A 16,685-nucleotide genomic window follows, 5' to 3' on the forward strand; every position below is an offset into this window, starting at 1 on the left:
AACAGCCTCAACCTGAAAATAGTAAATATCCACGGGGGTGAGTCAACTCCTCAGCGGGTAACAACTGATATACATAGTAAGGAAATAACATCTAGCACTAATCATGCGTACAGTCTCCTGACGTAATAAAGGTAAATGCAACTGAAATAAATAGGAGAATACTGTACTAACCAGGACCTGGTACAAGGATAAACAGTCCGAGAGGTATAGAAATGTTGTATGCATGTCAAGCATGGGCATCCAACCAATATGCAGCAAATAAATGTAGCAAACACAATCACAAGAAATAAATGCATCAATGCGTATGATGCCTATGACATATCCTGGTCACCCCTACTCTCCAGTCAGTCGTATCACATATGATGGTGAGACCGAGTGGGTAGGTTGTGACAACCGTGCACTCTGTCATCACTACTCCTGATGAGTGACCGAGTGGACGGGATGCTGTCGGAGTACACCTATCCTCCTACCCCATATCATAAATGGGGGAGCTCAATGCTCTCATCTCCCGGTACACGATGACGGGGAGGGATCCCTGTCCTGCTACAACGTTGCGTCACACTAACCCATGAGTGGACCAACGGAGCCCTTGACAGAGCATCTGCTACAACACACCCTGCCTGAATATACCACTAACACATGAGTGGTCGTGTGTGCAGATACATGTAACTGGTGATGTGCTCAACAATAATGGAGCCGACAATCGCACAGCATGCAATCATGTGAATGGTGCATGACACTAAGAATGGCAAAATTACTGATCAGCATAGCAATAATCCAGATACATGTAAAATGTGTACCATCGGAAAGTGAATTAATCAAAGTACACAGACCAGATAAAGTATCAAAAACCCTAGGTCCTGAACATGATAAATAGCATGGTTGTGTCACTACCTCTATAAATAGGCATAATCAGGTAAACACTAGCATGATGTGCAAAACAAATAAACAAGCAAGCATATAACAGGTCAGGTAGTGATCAACCGAAACAGATAACAAAACACAATCATTGCCATGTGTTATAAACATTACTATGCATATCAAATGACATAAAGTCAAAGTACCCGCCTCCAATAGAAAGGTCCAAATCCGACATCGAGATGCTCGTCTCGCGTCAAAGTCCTGTGGTATCAAACATAATGTCTAGTTTAGCTAATTCTATCATACAACAATTAGCCAAACAAAATTCTAATCCAATTAATCAATTAGGGTTAACTTCATTAATCCTAACCCTTCCACCATTCAATTGATCAAGGTCTATACATATATATCCGGCCTAACATAATAAATTCGAATCCAAATTTCATTTCCTAACCTTTAAATCGGTACACGCTATAACAAGATCAAATTCCTAGATTCTTAAAATCAATACCTCACCTGCTGGAATTTCACCTCGCTACTCGGATCAAGGAAAGACCAAAAATTCATCACTACCAGACTGAGATTCAGCACTGGATACCCCTGGTGAGCAAGAGACAAAAATACTCAGTCACATAACTGTTGGAGTGTATACTGAAAGCCTAAGCTTTGTAAACATTCATTATGAATAAAGAATCACATTTGGTTAAATTGTCTACATTTAGTTGTAGTTGTTCAATTAATTTATATTGTAGATAACATAGTATGTGGTGTCACATGCAGAAGATAATATTATCAGTACCTTATAAATTATAAACAGAAGCTCACGACCAAAATGGAAAGGAACAAACCATTAGAAGGTTGTAGTGTAATTAGGTATTAGTTTATCTTGACTATATAATTACACTAGTACACTCAGAGTGTATTGAGTAGGACCATTTGAGGTCGTTTCTTTTATACTGACTTTATAAAGGAACAAAGACCTCAGTTATTATGGAAGTGTGTGCTCTTAATCCTAATATAATAACAAGCACATATATTTGATATTTATTTTCTTTAATTTATCAATGGGTGAGATTTAGTTCGTTGAATCAATAAACCCGATAAGTTGGGAAATGGTATCATTTATAGTGTGTGTTGTTGATTATAGAAGGAAACTGTGTCCTAGAGATACTAGGTTGATAATGTCCTCAAGAGGAGCTCATAAGGATTGTCATGTTAAACCCTGCAGGTGGACTTAGTCCGACATGATGATAAGGTTGAGTGGTACTACTCTTGGACTTAGATATTAATTAAATGAGTTGTCAGTAACTCACTTAATTAGTGGACATTCGATATCTTAAACACAGGGAGACTAACATGCTCATAATAAGAAGGAGCCCAAAAATGTAATTTGGGATTGGTGCGGTAGTTCAATAATAGTTCTCTAGTGGAATGAATTATTATTGATAAAATTAAGTTGTGTGTTCGGGGCGAACACGGGATGCTTAATTTTATCAGGAGATCAAAACCAATTCCTCCTCTCGGTCCCTATCGTAGCCTCTTATTTATAGAGTTCTATACCCACCTATACCCACCATCTATACCCACCAATAAGGGGTCGGCCAAGCTAGCTTGGGAACCAAGCTAGGGTCGGCCTAGGTATAAAATTGGGTGGCCGGCCCTAGCTTGAACCCAAGCTAGTGGGGCCTGCCAAATTAAATTAAAAAGGGATTTTAATTTTAATTTTTATTATGTGGAAGAAATAATTTATTAAAGAGAATTAAAATATCTCTCTTGTAAAAGATCTACAAAAGATTAAAGAAAGAGATTAAATCTCTTTCCTTATTTGTAGATTGGTGAGATATTTTATTTTCTCTTTAAAATTATCCACATGTTGATAAAATTAAAATTATAGAAATTTCCTTTTATCAACCATGAAGAGATTTTTAAAGAGAAATTTTATTTTTAAAATTTCCGGAAACAATTTAGGAAGTTTTAATTTGTTGATTAAAACTTGTCTAATTTATTTCCTCTTGATGTGGCCGGCCATTAGAGATTAATTGGGGAAATATTATTTTATTTTTCTCAATTAAATCATGTCAAGGGAATTAAGGAAATTTTATTGTAATTAAATTTCCTAATTTGCCTAAGCCAAGGAATATAAAAGAAGGGGTGAGGGTGCCTTCACAAGACACAACCTCTATTATTCTCCCTCTCCTATTCTTTGGTGTGGCCGGCCAACATCTTCTCCCTTTCTTCCTCTTTGTGGTGGCCGAAATTCTCTATTGCTTGGAGCTCTTGTGGAGGCCGGATACTACTTGGAGAAGAAGAAGAAGAAGGAGAGAAAGCTTGCATCTTTTGGAGCTTGGTTGGTGTTTTTTCTTCTTCCTTGGTGAAGCTTTATTTTTTGTGGCCGAACCTAGCTAGGAGGAGAAGAAGGTGGTTGGTGGTTTCTCATCTCGGAAGATCGTTGTCCACACAACGTTCGAGGTTAGAAGAGGAATACGGTAGAAGATCAAGAGGTTTTTCTACAAGGTATAACTAGTAATTTTTCTTTCCGCATCATACTAGTTATTTATGGAAATAATACCAAATACAAGAGGCTTACGATTCTAGAATTTCGAATATGTTTTTCGATGTTGTGTTTTTTTTTTTCTTTTCCTTGTGATTTGATTGTTCTTTTCGGTTAACCTAAAGTTATTTTAGGAAATTAAATATTAGCTTTCTATAAAAGGTTTTGTCTAGTCGGTGGTGGTTGCTCCCATATCCAAAAAGGCCATGTGCCTCGCCACGTCAGTACTGGGAACCGATTATGGAAATTAATATTTAATAGAATTAATAACTTAAGGCGATTTGGGTCGAACGTGTTAAGTTCCGCAGGAGACCCAAGTCAAAACCTAAAAGAACGAATAGATTAAGTTTTGGATCAAACGTGTTAAGTTCCGCAGGCGATCCAAAATTTAATTTAAAAGAACACATGGTAGCTAGGAAAAGGTTCAGACCTTTGTACAAAATTTTTGTACAGTGGAACCTCTAGGTTTTCCGAGTAGCAACCAACAATAACAACCTCCACATCCATACAGAACACAAAATTAACCTAGTACCCACCAAACCTTACCAAAACCAAATTCGTAAGCTCCTTTCCAAAGCTACTGTGGTGATGAACCAGAGCAGCGAGCAGCAGCGAGAGAAGACCAACTGGTGCCGCGATCAGGTGGACCTAATTTAGGGCACGGGTGCGCTGACTAGGGCAGCGCGCACAAGGATCCGATGAAGGGTTCGACTAGCGACTCAGAGGAAAGGAGACAAGAACTCGGCCGGTGATGAATTTCACAACGTCGGCGAAATCTGGTGGCTCGCGGTGGAGACGCTGAGGGCAGAGGTATTGCGGTAGGCTGCTGGCGCTAGGGCTCCTCTGGCCGGCGGTGTCTCAGAAGTGGGGCGTCGGCACTAGGGCAGAGGGAAGGTCGGCAACGCTGCTCCGTGCGACTACGACGGCTAGGGCTCGGATGCCGACACTGGAGGAATCGGTGCCGGAGAGGAGAAGAGGAAGAGGGGTGAGGCATCGAGCAGCGTCGGCACCTAGGGCACGGAATCACTCGGTTGAGGAGAGGGTGATTTCCCTTGTCTACGGCTTTGTACGCAAAGGAGAGAAGGAAACCGCCGAGCGGCGCCGGTTAGGGCACGAATCGGGCGCGGGCGGGGGTGTCGGCACGCGGGTTCGGTAGAGGAAGGGAAACAAAAAGAAATAAAGAAAATAAAAGAAAAAGGAAATATAAATATAAACATTTCCTCGCTTAAATGGGGTAGCCTAAATAGGCTTTCCCGGGCCCCGTTTTTATCCCCGTAAACTCGTCCATACGAGCTCCGAAAAATTCCCAAAAAATTTTCAAAAATTTCAGAAAATTCCCTTATTAATATTCGCCTATTTTCGGTATTTTACAGAAGATGTGGTTCATAAAATCCATAAATACCGCTAGAGCATTGGTATGCCCAAATAGCATTACCAAAAACTCATAATGGTTGTATCTGGTACAGAATGTTGTCTTCTGAATATCAGATTCTTTGACTCTCATCTGATGATATCCGGATCGCAGATCAATCTTAGAATACACTGATGTACCTCTGAGCTGACCAAATAAATCCTCGATCCGTGGTAAAGGGTACTTATTTCTGACGGTCACTGCATTCAGCTGTTTGTAGTCAATGCATAACCTCAGTGTACCATCCTTTTTCTTGACAAATAATACCGAAGAACACCATGTTGAAGCACTAGGGCGTATAAATCCCCTGTCTAAAAGCTCCTGGAGTTGAACCTTAAGTTCATTCAACTCTTTTGGTGTCATACGATAAGGAGCTTTCGATGCCGGCGCGGTTCCCGGAATCAACTCAATAGCAAACTCCACTTGCCTTCTTGGAGGCAAACCTGGTAGCTCCTCTGGAAATACATCCGGATACTCTCAGACTACAGGAACGTCGGAGAGTTTAGAACTACTGTCGTCTTCAGTATGAATCAAGGATAATAGAAAACCCTAACAGTCATGTGACAGTAGCTTCTAAGCCTGAATCGCTGAAATGATCGATATGTCGTCGTCTCTGATGCCAGTGAAATCTCACGAGGGTTTGTTCGGAGGCTGGAATGTGACCACCCTCATCTAGCAATCAACAGTGGCATGATATGCTGACAAACAGTCCATGTCAAGAATAATATCAAAGTCGACCATTTCCAGTACTGATCTACCGTGAGTATCATGTTGCCTAGGCATTGTAGTAGGTGACCACATCACTGGTAACGTATACAATTGTGGACCACAACACTTAGCTTCACTTCAATATATGGGACTAATGGCTTAGGCAATCGGATATGCCATTGTTATGGCCATATATGTAGTCCTATAAGCAGATATAGGACAAACTAAAACAGTAGATGGTCTGCATTGCAAGAAAATTGCAATATTTCTAAAAGCAAGATAAAGACAATGTCAACTACAAAGGAGTCTAACCAAGTTTTGAAAACTAGTTTCCAAGATAGGTTACATATCTCTTTATAACCTATAAAGATATCCATGCTACCCAAGTATTAATACGGGTACCAAAATTATAAAATAAAAACATCATACCTATTTGCCGTCTAGAGATGTTCCATCACTGTCCAGTCCCCATTTTACCTCAAAATTCTGGATGAGAAAATCAACGAAAATCCATACAAAAATCGAAAATAAATACCCAAGTTATTAGCAAACTTGGGCTAATCCAAAAATCCAGAACACCAAAAGCAGGTATCGTAACCCGCTCTGATACCAATAAATTGGTATCAGATTAATCTCGAAAATTCGTAACACAAAAATCAAACAAACAAGTATCGCCAACTTGGCTCTGATACCAAATAAATTGTCACGCCCCAGGTAGTCCCTGCCCGAATAAAATTCCGGCAGCATCTCCCTTGTACGGGTGACAATATGAAATTTTATACATTGTCCTCAGGGCCACATATACCTCGGCCAACACGGCCGAAACAATAATAATAAAAAAATGCAACAACTAAGCATCCACGCAGTTTAATAGTAAACAAACTAAAGCAGTGATAAGAAAACTCAAAAACAACCCTACTCAACTACACCCATAAAGCTCAAAACACGATAAAACAAAATTTACTCACCTCTTCTGCCATCCAGGCAGGCATGTAGTAAAACAAATCCACATAAACTAATCGACAATAAAACCATACAATATCCAAGAGACAAAACAAGTACAAGTCTATAAAATGCAATAAGCAATAAAACCAAAAGACCCAAATAAAATCCTTGCGATCTGCAGGGGACTAGCGATTGGAACTCTCTGGATAACCTTAACCTGAAATGTAATAATAACCACGGGGTGAGTCAACTCCTCAGCGGGTAACAACTGATATGCATAATAAAGAAAATAACAACTAGCACTAATCATGCATACAGTCTCCTGATATAAGGATGATAAATGCAACTAAAATAAACAAAAGAAAATTGTACTAACCAGGACCTGGGTATAAGTATAACAAGGTCATCAGACTGAGAGTTTCATAAATCCGGTATGCATGTCAATCATATGCATCCATCCAAATGTAGCAAATAAATACAACAAACACAAGCAATAAATACATCAATGTGTATGATGCCAATGACATGTCCTGGTCACCCCTACTCTCCAATCAGCCGTCTCACACACGATGGTGAGACCGAGTGGGTAGGGCTGTGACAACCGTGCACTCTACCATCACTACTCCTGATGAGTGACCGAGTGGACGAGATGCTGTCGGAGTACACCTATCATCCTACGCTAAATCATAAGTGAGGGATCTCAATGCTCTCATCTCCCTGAGCAAGTCCAGAGAAGGGATCCCTGTCGGCTACCACGCTGCGTCCACTACCCATGAGCGGACCAACGGAGCTAAACAAAGCAAACTGTCTGTCGGCTGTCACACTGCATCTCTAAACCAGCGGAGCCTAACAGAGCAGAACTGTCTATGGGCTACCACGCTAAGTCACCAGACCAGCAGAGCCTAACAGTAGAACTGCCACACACCTGCCTGACATACTACTAACCCATGAGTGGTGGTTTGTGCAGATCTATGTAACTGGTGATGTACTCAACAATAATGGAGCTGACTATCGCACAGCATGCAATCATGCGAGATGGTGCATGACACTAAGCATAGAAAATATCCAGAACCTATCCATATATATAATGTGTACTCTAAAACAAATTGACCAAATCAATGGTCAAGGTACATAGGTCAAATAAGGTATCAAAACCTAGGTCCTGAACATAATAAAAACATGGTTGTGTCACTACCCCTATAAGCATGTATAATCAGGTAGGTACTATAATGAAGTGCATGACAAATAAATAAAACAAGCATGTAACAGATCGGGTAGTGACCAACCGAAGCAGATAAGAAACATAATCATTGTTATTTGTTAAAAACACTACTATGCATATCAAATGACATAAAGTCAAAGTACCCGCCTCCAATCGAAAAGTTCAATCTTATCCAAATCCGACGTCGAGATAGTCGTCTCGCGTCAAAGTCCTATAGTACAATGGTATCCAGATTTAGCTAATTATATATAAATAAATTAGCAAAATCAAATCATCGAGAAGCTAACATAAATCCAAATCCAATTAACCTAAAATTTGTCACTGTACAGATGCCCACCTTAAGGTATAGCAGTCAATTAGCAACTCACTGTCGTGATTCAGAGAACAAGATCTCACTTCACACCCTCCTCTACTGATCCACAGCCAAGAACGCGGCTGCTGAACCAAAGAAACACCCCACCGTAAGCACTTCTCTTCTGAATTCCAGTACACTGTTCGGATCAAGGTGAGGTCAAGAGTGGAGATCACGGATCAGATTTGGGATTCAACCATAGCATAGAATCAAATCCCTATTAACCTATTACCAACCAAAATTGAACCTCACCGTGGATTGATCAAGGGAAGAGGGCACTAGGGCAGCGGCGTCGACACTGTGCAGAGGTGCGGCAGCGGCTATGAACCCAAAACTAGGGCACTGATACCTTGCTCCTGGCCGGAAGCAAACCCCAACATAAATGCACCGGCGAAGAACCTAGGGCTTGAATTCTTTCTCTTGGCTGAAGACCAGCCCGTGCCGAGGCTACAACTCGAATCGGGAAGAAGGGGCGGCAGGAAAACTGAAGAGTGTCGTCTACGCCAGGAGGTGCCGACTGTTCTGAGCTATGTCGGTCGATCGACGGCGACAGTGGAGTAATTCGGGAGAGAAATGAGGGAATGGAGGATCTAGGGCTCAGGGAGGAAGGAGAAGATGGCCGACTGTGGTGGCAGCGGCGCGATGAAGGAAATGAAGAAGAGGGATATGCCAAGAACACTCGGCCACGCTTAAATCGCGAGGAGAAGGGAACCGCCGCCGGTTAGGGCACGGCTTCGCGAGGCGCGCGGGAGAGGGAAATGACGACGGGTTGAGAGGAAAAGAGAGAAAAGGAAAAATAAAATAAAAATAAAAATTTGACTTTTCCTTGTTAAAACGGGATAGCCTAAACAGGCTTTCCCGGGGCCCAGTTTTTATCCCCATAACCGAAGTCATACGGTCTCCAAAAAATTTCCATAAAATTTCTAAAAATTCTAAAAAATTCCCTCATCGTTATTCGCCACTTTTTGATATTTTACATCATTAATACCAATAATTTTGTCAACATCATCTTTAAATTTGCTTTCGATTAGATGTAACTAGATGGTGAGGAAATTCATTCCATACACACTCCCCTATATGGTTTCACAGGACACGAATTACAACCCATTGGTCAAATTAACCTCTCCTTTTCCTTGGGAGAGGAGACACTAGTACGAACTCAACAAATATCCTTTATCATCATAAACACTGCCCCTTCCTATAATGTTATATTTGGGAGGCTGGCACGAAGTACCTTCCAAGTGGTTGTCTCTATTTTTCATCAAAAAATCAAATTCTTGGTGGGAAGCCAACCCAAGGAGGTAAAAGGTAACCAGTTAATGGTAAGGAAATGCTATGTGGATATAATTTGAACTGTCTCCTGCAAAATCTATCGAACTCAAGATAATGTTGTCCAAGTTGTCCAAAAGACATCAATATCTCTACTGGAGGGGAATCATGAAAGTGTATGAATCCATCCCGACCGACTAGATGGGTAACTCGAGTAGCAGCGAACTTCCCTTCAGAGCTAAAGTAAGAACGAATTGTATGCCTCATATTCAATTATGATGTCTTCGCATGGTCCTTGAAGGATGTTACAGGTGTTTCACCAACTATAATAGTTCATCAACTGAATACACTATCAAAAGTTTGACTCATTCGGTAAAAGAAGTGCAACTTCTCATCATGGCAAGATCAAGTAATTCAAACAAAGATCACTAAGTTAATGGAAGTTGGGCACATAAGAGAGATTTAATTCCCTACTTGGCTCGCTAAAGTGGTGTTGGTGTCTAAATTGGGAGGTAAATGGGGAATCTACATCAACTTTCATGACCTCAATAAAGCATGTCTAAAAGATTGATATCCCTACCTCGTATTGATCAGCTAGTAGACTCTACTTTTGATTGTGAACTTATATGCATGCTAGATGCTTATTAGGGATATCATTAGATTCCCTTAACTTCTGAAGATTAGGAAAAAAGTCAGTTTCATAATCGCTAATGAAACATTTTGTTATACTATCATGTCATTCGGTTTGAAGAATGCAGAGGCAACCTACCAACGACTCATGGATCAGGTCTTTAAGTATCAATTCAAGAGAAACATTGAGATGCATGTTAAGATATTTTAATCAAGTCTGCTCAATCTGATACCTTAATCTCATATATCGAGGAGACATGTTGCATGCCCAAACAATACGAGCTTAAATTTATCCCCAAAGTGCCTATTGTGGGTCAAAAGAAAGAAATTTCTTGGGTAAATTATGATTGAATGAGTAATCAAGGCAAACTCTAAGAAGATCCATGTACTCTAGAATATGCCTCCTCCCCATAATCTTAAGGAGACATAATAATTGGTCGGGCATATTACAACACTTTCTCTATTCATCTCCCACCCAGTTGATTGAAGCTTATCCTTTTTTAAGATATTGAGAAAATCTTTAAAGTTCAAGTGGGACGCAAAGTGTGACGAAGCTTTCACCAAATTAAATGAATATTTATTCCAACTACCCTTGCACTCTAAATCGGTGAAGGAGCAGTCACCGCAGTCCTACTCTAACAGACAGATGGTATATAACACTCATCTATTTCCTAGGACATTTATTAAAGAATGCTGAAAGTAGATACACTAATTAGGAAAAATTAGCTCTCAGACTGGCCCTCACAGCCCATAGGCTAAGGTTGTACTTTCTCACTCACTCGATCACAATCCTCACCAATAGTAGTTTGGATCGGGTGTTGACTAACCTTAAAGTTTTGGAGAGGTTGATCAAGTGGACTACCAAGTTGAGTGAATATAATATTCACTATCAACCATGAACTACCATTAAATCTCAAAGCCTTGGTGGATTTTTTGACAAAAGTTCCAGACCAAGAGGCAGATGAGATTTAGAATATTATGTGGATGACTCCTCCACCCGACAAGGTAGTGGGGTCAGGATATTACAAATATCTCCTAGAGAAGAAGTGCTCTAATTTTCTATCTGGCTCAACTTTCAGGCATCCAACAACAAAATTAAGTATGAAGCCTTACTCACCAGACTTCCAGTAGCAAAATAAGTCAAGGCTTCCCAAGTAATTATATATTAAGACTCCCAATTGGAGATTCAACAACTAGAAGGAAGTTTTGAAATTAGAAGCGATCAATTGCTGAAATATGTAAACATATTCGAAAGGTTAAAAGTTGATTTCCAAGAGGTTACTTTATAGAAGATTCCCCGAGCAAATAATCAGAAGGCAGATGAGATGACCAAACTAGTAAGTGTTGGACCTAGTAGGTCTGCTAGAGGGGGTGAATAGCCCTACATGTTAAAATTATCTTTCTCTTGCTATAGAACTTAGCAAGGACACACGCTTAATTAATTAAAAACAAAACACATAAAAATAGAGTAAGAGACTAGAGATTACTTGGTTTGCAACTGGATAGTTGCTAGTCCAAGAATTATGTAAAAGCACTACTAAAGACTTCTTCTTCGAGCAAAGCATCGGAGGTGGAGTATCCTCTTACAAAAGTGAAAGCACGAAAAAAATGAAATAGAATTTAGATATTACAAAGTGTGTTGTATTAAATTTCAAGGACCAGAGCTCTATTTATAGTTGTTACTCTCCGCAAGTGTACGGAAATGTCGCAAGTAATATAAAAGATTATCGTATCCACAGGGACTGGAATAAGCACTAGAAATGTCTCAATGCGAATTAGCTAAACAACTATCCAATTGTTTCAAAAGCAAAGTAAAGGTAATCAAATCTAATATTAAAAATCAACAAACAAGAGTTTAGAGTTTTGGGTTATGATAAAGGAAGATTCTAGGAGTTTCGGTTTCTTTGTAAGATTTCTTGAATGTAAATGGTTCACCAATTCTTATCCCTCAATTGCCAAACATGTAGAAAGTTGCCGGTTCCCTCTTGCAATAGACAACCGGCTAAGGACTGAGAAATGTATCTAAATAGGATTAATTAGACATGAACCTATGTTGTCCTTACACAGAAGTGCACCTATTACTATGCCTTCCTCGGATATCAACGTAGAAGCCCACGACTCATTAATCTATCAAGATACAAGAAGCTAATCATAAAATCCATCCTACTCTCTTGAATATCCCTATTTCCTCTTCAAGATTATCTCTCAAACGTCCTTACACGGGCTTGCACCTGTCACGTGGATCCCTCGGATGATCGAGTGAGAGTTTATCTTTACAAAGTCCATAAGAAATCCAAACAATCAATCAAGAATGAGAATTAAGCACAAATCACCATCAATCATTCAAGATCTAATTGATACAAGCAAGATAATGTCATTGAAACAAGAAAATGGCAAATCCATAAGAGATTACATCAATCCATCATACAAATACTCCCTTAATCCTAGAATACAAGATCTACTCCATGAATCGAGGAAGAAAATCCGAAGAAATAGAGATTACAAGCTTTCCTTGAATCCCCAATCCAAGAAAACAAGAAGAGGGGGAAAGAGAAAACTTATCTACGAAGAAGCCTTGTCTTCGGATCCAATCCTCGCTCCGGAGTCGAAATCGTCGAGATCTCCCTTAGAATCGCCCAGAAATCCTCCCAAGAATGGGAGGAAACCACCAAATCTTGCTTTCTCCCAAAGGGGGAGAGATCCCCTTCCAATTCATGAAGAAGGGTTTAAATAGAGGAGGGAATCGGGCGCCACACGGCCCCGTGACACGGCCGTGTGAGATTCACACGGCCATGTCCAGTTCCCTCTCTGCCAAACCTGCACGGCCGTGTGACTCCACACGGCCAGAACCCTTCTGCTCTCTGGAAATGCTACACGGCCGTGTGGTGCACACGGCCACAGCCTGCTTGGTCTCTGGAAGTCTCACACGGCCGTGTAGATCCACACGGCCATGTAAGGCTTCTGCTCTGGTTGGCTTCAAATCTTGACACGGCCGTGCGAGGTCCACACGGCCATGTCATCTTCCTCTTCTGTTGGTGCCAAACTCCACACGGCCCGAGCTCCATCCCAGTGCATGGCCGTGTGAGGTACACGGCCCGGTGCTTTCTCCTTTCGTTTCCTCCAATGCATGCCCAAAGATGTAGATTCTTCACCAAATCGACTCCTGTGTACAGAAAATGCACAAAAAGCAGATCTCCGAACCAAAAGAGTAAATATGCTAAAAGGAAAGCTGGAAGTATAAAAATGCATAGATCAAGTATGCTCAAAGTATGTAAATGTGCGTAAAAACATGCATAAAAGAGTATATAATCTTCGCACATCACACCCCCAGACTTAAACCTTTGCTTGTCCTCAAGCAAAATGTTGCAGTCTAAATTCATATGTTCTACAACACATTCATAAAACCCAGTGCACTTTCCTAACTCTATCAAAAAGTTTCATTAACAAGCTTGATCATGGAAATAAGTAAAGTATGGTTCAAGCATAAGAATCTTGTGCGCAGTGTAAAAGTAACTCAACACCCTTCAAGTTTCAATCCATGTCCTAGTCAAGTCGTCATCAAATTTGAATTCCTAATGTTTCCAGTGAAAGACAAGTAACCAGTGATAGGCACTTACTTACCGTTCACTTGGTTCATATTTCTCAACTAACCCAAGGTCTCAAAGGTGTGCTCAATCTCAAGAGAAACTAAACAGTCATTTCCCCAGTAACCTAACTCGGTCTCAAAGGGGTGACTTGCTAGATTCCACTCATGACAACTGTTTTTTATATCCCTTATTGTTTTTTTTATAAGTGTTTGCATTGTGCAAAACTTATTCATAAATGTACTTTTAGCACACATGTTGGGATATTTTGATTTTTCCAAATGAGCTTTAATGATTTGAGCCTCATCCAGTAACCAAAATGAAAGTTGAGAAATCACCATGGAAACCAAGTACTAAGCAAACAAGATGAATCATGACTATTTCAATGACATCAACTATTCAAGCATCAAGCACAAGTGTAGTGAAGATAAAATCCTTAAGGTTGAACCAAAACTAAAACTCATCACAATAAGATTCTTAGCTTATTAATGCTTCCCAAGATAGAAAAAAGAACTACACAAAGTTTACTAGTAGCATCATGCGAACATCATGAATCAAGACAATAATCGTGCTAACATTTCACTTGAATCCAAGAAAGCATATAAGTGAAGTTTTGATGTTCTCAAGATGTATGCCACAAAAAATCAAAACAAAATGCAAGACATAAGCAAAAACAAAAACAAACAAAGCAAATCAAATGCATCTAATGCATCCCCCCAGACTTAAATTTTTCATTGTCCCAATGAAAACTAAAAACAATGTGGAGGAGATTTTAAAAGAAGTTACCAAGTGATGAGCTCCAAATGGTTGACGTTCATGTTTTTAAAGATACTCCTCCATCCAATACTCACATTCCTCCACAACTTTGAATTCTACAACAATAAGATAGACAAGAAAAATTAAGTAGAGGATACATGTTTATTATAAAGAGAGAACTAAAGACATAAAAGAAAATAAGGAAAATGAACTTGGGTTGCCTCCCAAGAAGCGCTTGTTTAAGGTCATTAGCTCGACCACCTCATTAGATTCATCTAAATCTTGCTCTTGGAGGGGTAAGATATTTTAGAACCCTCCTACCAAGGGCTCTTATTATGGAGGGAGCTTTCAAAAAGGATCTACAAAGTAAAGTATAACTCTCTCCATCTTCGTCTTCTTGGAAATTTTTTCAGGTGGTCAAAGACGGTTCAGATTGAGCTTCCAATTATTGGCCCATGTGAAATCTGCACATCCAAAAGAAAAACAAATCTCCCACAAGCATGTTATATAGTATAGAGCTAGAACCATATCAAGATAAGATGAATAAGTAATAAAAACTGAATCACATCCAACAAAGTCAATTATAGGTACCTCCATAAAGTTTTCCAAAAGATCACAAGAAATACTAACCTTACTTTGTTGAGAAATACCTGAAATTTCTAAACATGTAGATGTGACTTCCTCTGAATCAAATGATGGTTCTGGCTCTAGCTTAGGTGTTGATGATATCAATGATGGTGATTCTCGAGACTCTACTAGCTCTGTATAAGTCCCTACACATTGTTCCACAACATGATCAATTCTTAAAACCTCTAAGGGTTGTCTTGACAAAGGTGGTGATCCTTGAGATGCTGCTTCCACAACACAGCTCCCTACACATTCTTCCATATCATCATCATCAACACATACATCAAAAATAAACCAACATCTATGTCCTCAATAGGAGAATCAATAACAAGAGGATCAATAACTTCACTTGCAGTTTTAAGTTGATCTACCACATCACATTCATCATCTGAAAATTTGATGTCACTATAACACCTTATAAAATTTTGAGATAGATCTGAAAACTTATTTACCACTACATTATCAATAAAATCCTCATCTGAAAAATCTTCATCTTCATATATATTCAAAAATCTACACTCAACCATATTAGTGTCACAGGATTTGCCGAAGTCTTTATTTTCATTGACCCCCACTAACCTTTGTGGAAAAGGAACCCTTAGTGAAGGTCCTAGGAAAGACTGAACTCCCTTTTTCCCAAATTCCCTTTGAGCTTTTGGAGGAGGTCCAACTTGCTTATCTAATGTTGGTGTGATTAATCGTTGAGGGAAAGGTACTTCTGGCCTTTGGGAACTTCCCAGAGAAATGGAACTGAGTTCTTGTGATCTTCTATTATTCTTCTCCCCAATTCTAAACATGTCGTTCTTCAGAAGTTCTTCATGATTTTTTCCACTTCTCAACCAAACATCATCACACTTTTCATTGGATCTTGACTGTGTAGGAGGGGGATCTTCTATAAACCATTTTGAAACAATACTATCAAGCTTTGCCCCCAAATGTTTGAACTCCTCACTCTGTGACTTGTGAATTTCAACATTTTTAGGTGGTTGAATTTCATTTTGTTTGACAGGCTCTCTTACATTTATGGCTTTCACTTCTTGAATATCTGAGGGAAATTCCATCCAACTTTTGTTCGACCATTCACGGAGGTTCAATGTCACTTGATCAATTAATGAATAAGCTTCATCTACACTTTTGTCCATAAAAGAACCTCCAGCTGATGAATCCAATAAAGTCTTGTCTAAGAAAGAAATTCCCCCATAGAATATGTGCAAAATCAACCATTTTTCAAAACCATGATGAGGGCACTGTCTTTGAAGACTCTTGAATCTATCCCATGCTTCAAATAATGATTCTCCATATGCCTTAGCAAAATTTGTTATGCAATTCCTCATATACACCGTTCTACTTGGAGGGAAAAAATGATTCAGAAATTGCTTCTCCAATTGTTCCCAACTTGTGATGCTTTGAGGACAGAGAGAATATAGCCAAGTCCTTGCTTTATCCTTGATACTGAAAGGAAATGTCATCAATCGAACTGCATTTGCTGATACTCCTTCGCATTTCACCAAATCACAAATCTCTAAAAATGTTTCAAGATGCAGATAAGGACTTTCTGATACTTCTCCTCCAAATTTGTGACCTTGTATCATGAAAATTATCTCTGGGTCTAGTTGGAAACTTTCTGCTTCAATTTGAGGTTGCACAATGGGAGATAAAAATCTTGCAGAAAAGGGTGTAGAAAAATTTCTCATGGGCCTGCTTGACATGTTAGTGCTCATGGATATTCAAGAATAAAAAGAAAATTATCAAGAATCAAAAACAATAAA

General features: G+C 39.6%; 1 non-coding gene across 1 annotated transcript; it reads left to right on the forward strand.

Annotated features, from left to right (window-relative positions):
* Positions 1–16,146: 16,146 nt before the first annotated feature.
* Positions 16,147–16,252, forward strand: LOC122054346. Its single transcript, XR_006132671.1, has one exon. It is a non-coding gene; the product is annotated as a small nucleolar RNA R71 (small nucleolar RNA).
* Positions 16,253–16,685: the final 433 nt, after the last annotated feature.

This window comes from Zingiber officinale, chromosome 3A, assembly GCF_018446385.1.
Source record: "Zingiber officinale cultivar Zhangliang chromosome 3A, Zo_v1.1, whole genome shotgun sequence".
In the NCBI taxonomy this organism is placed as follows: Eukaryota; Viridiplantae; Streptophyta; class Magnoliopsida; order Zingiberales; family Zingiberaceae; genus Zingiber; species Zingiber officinale.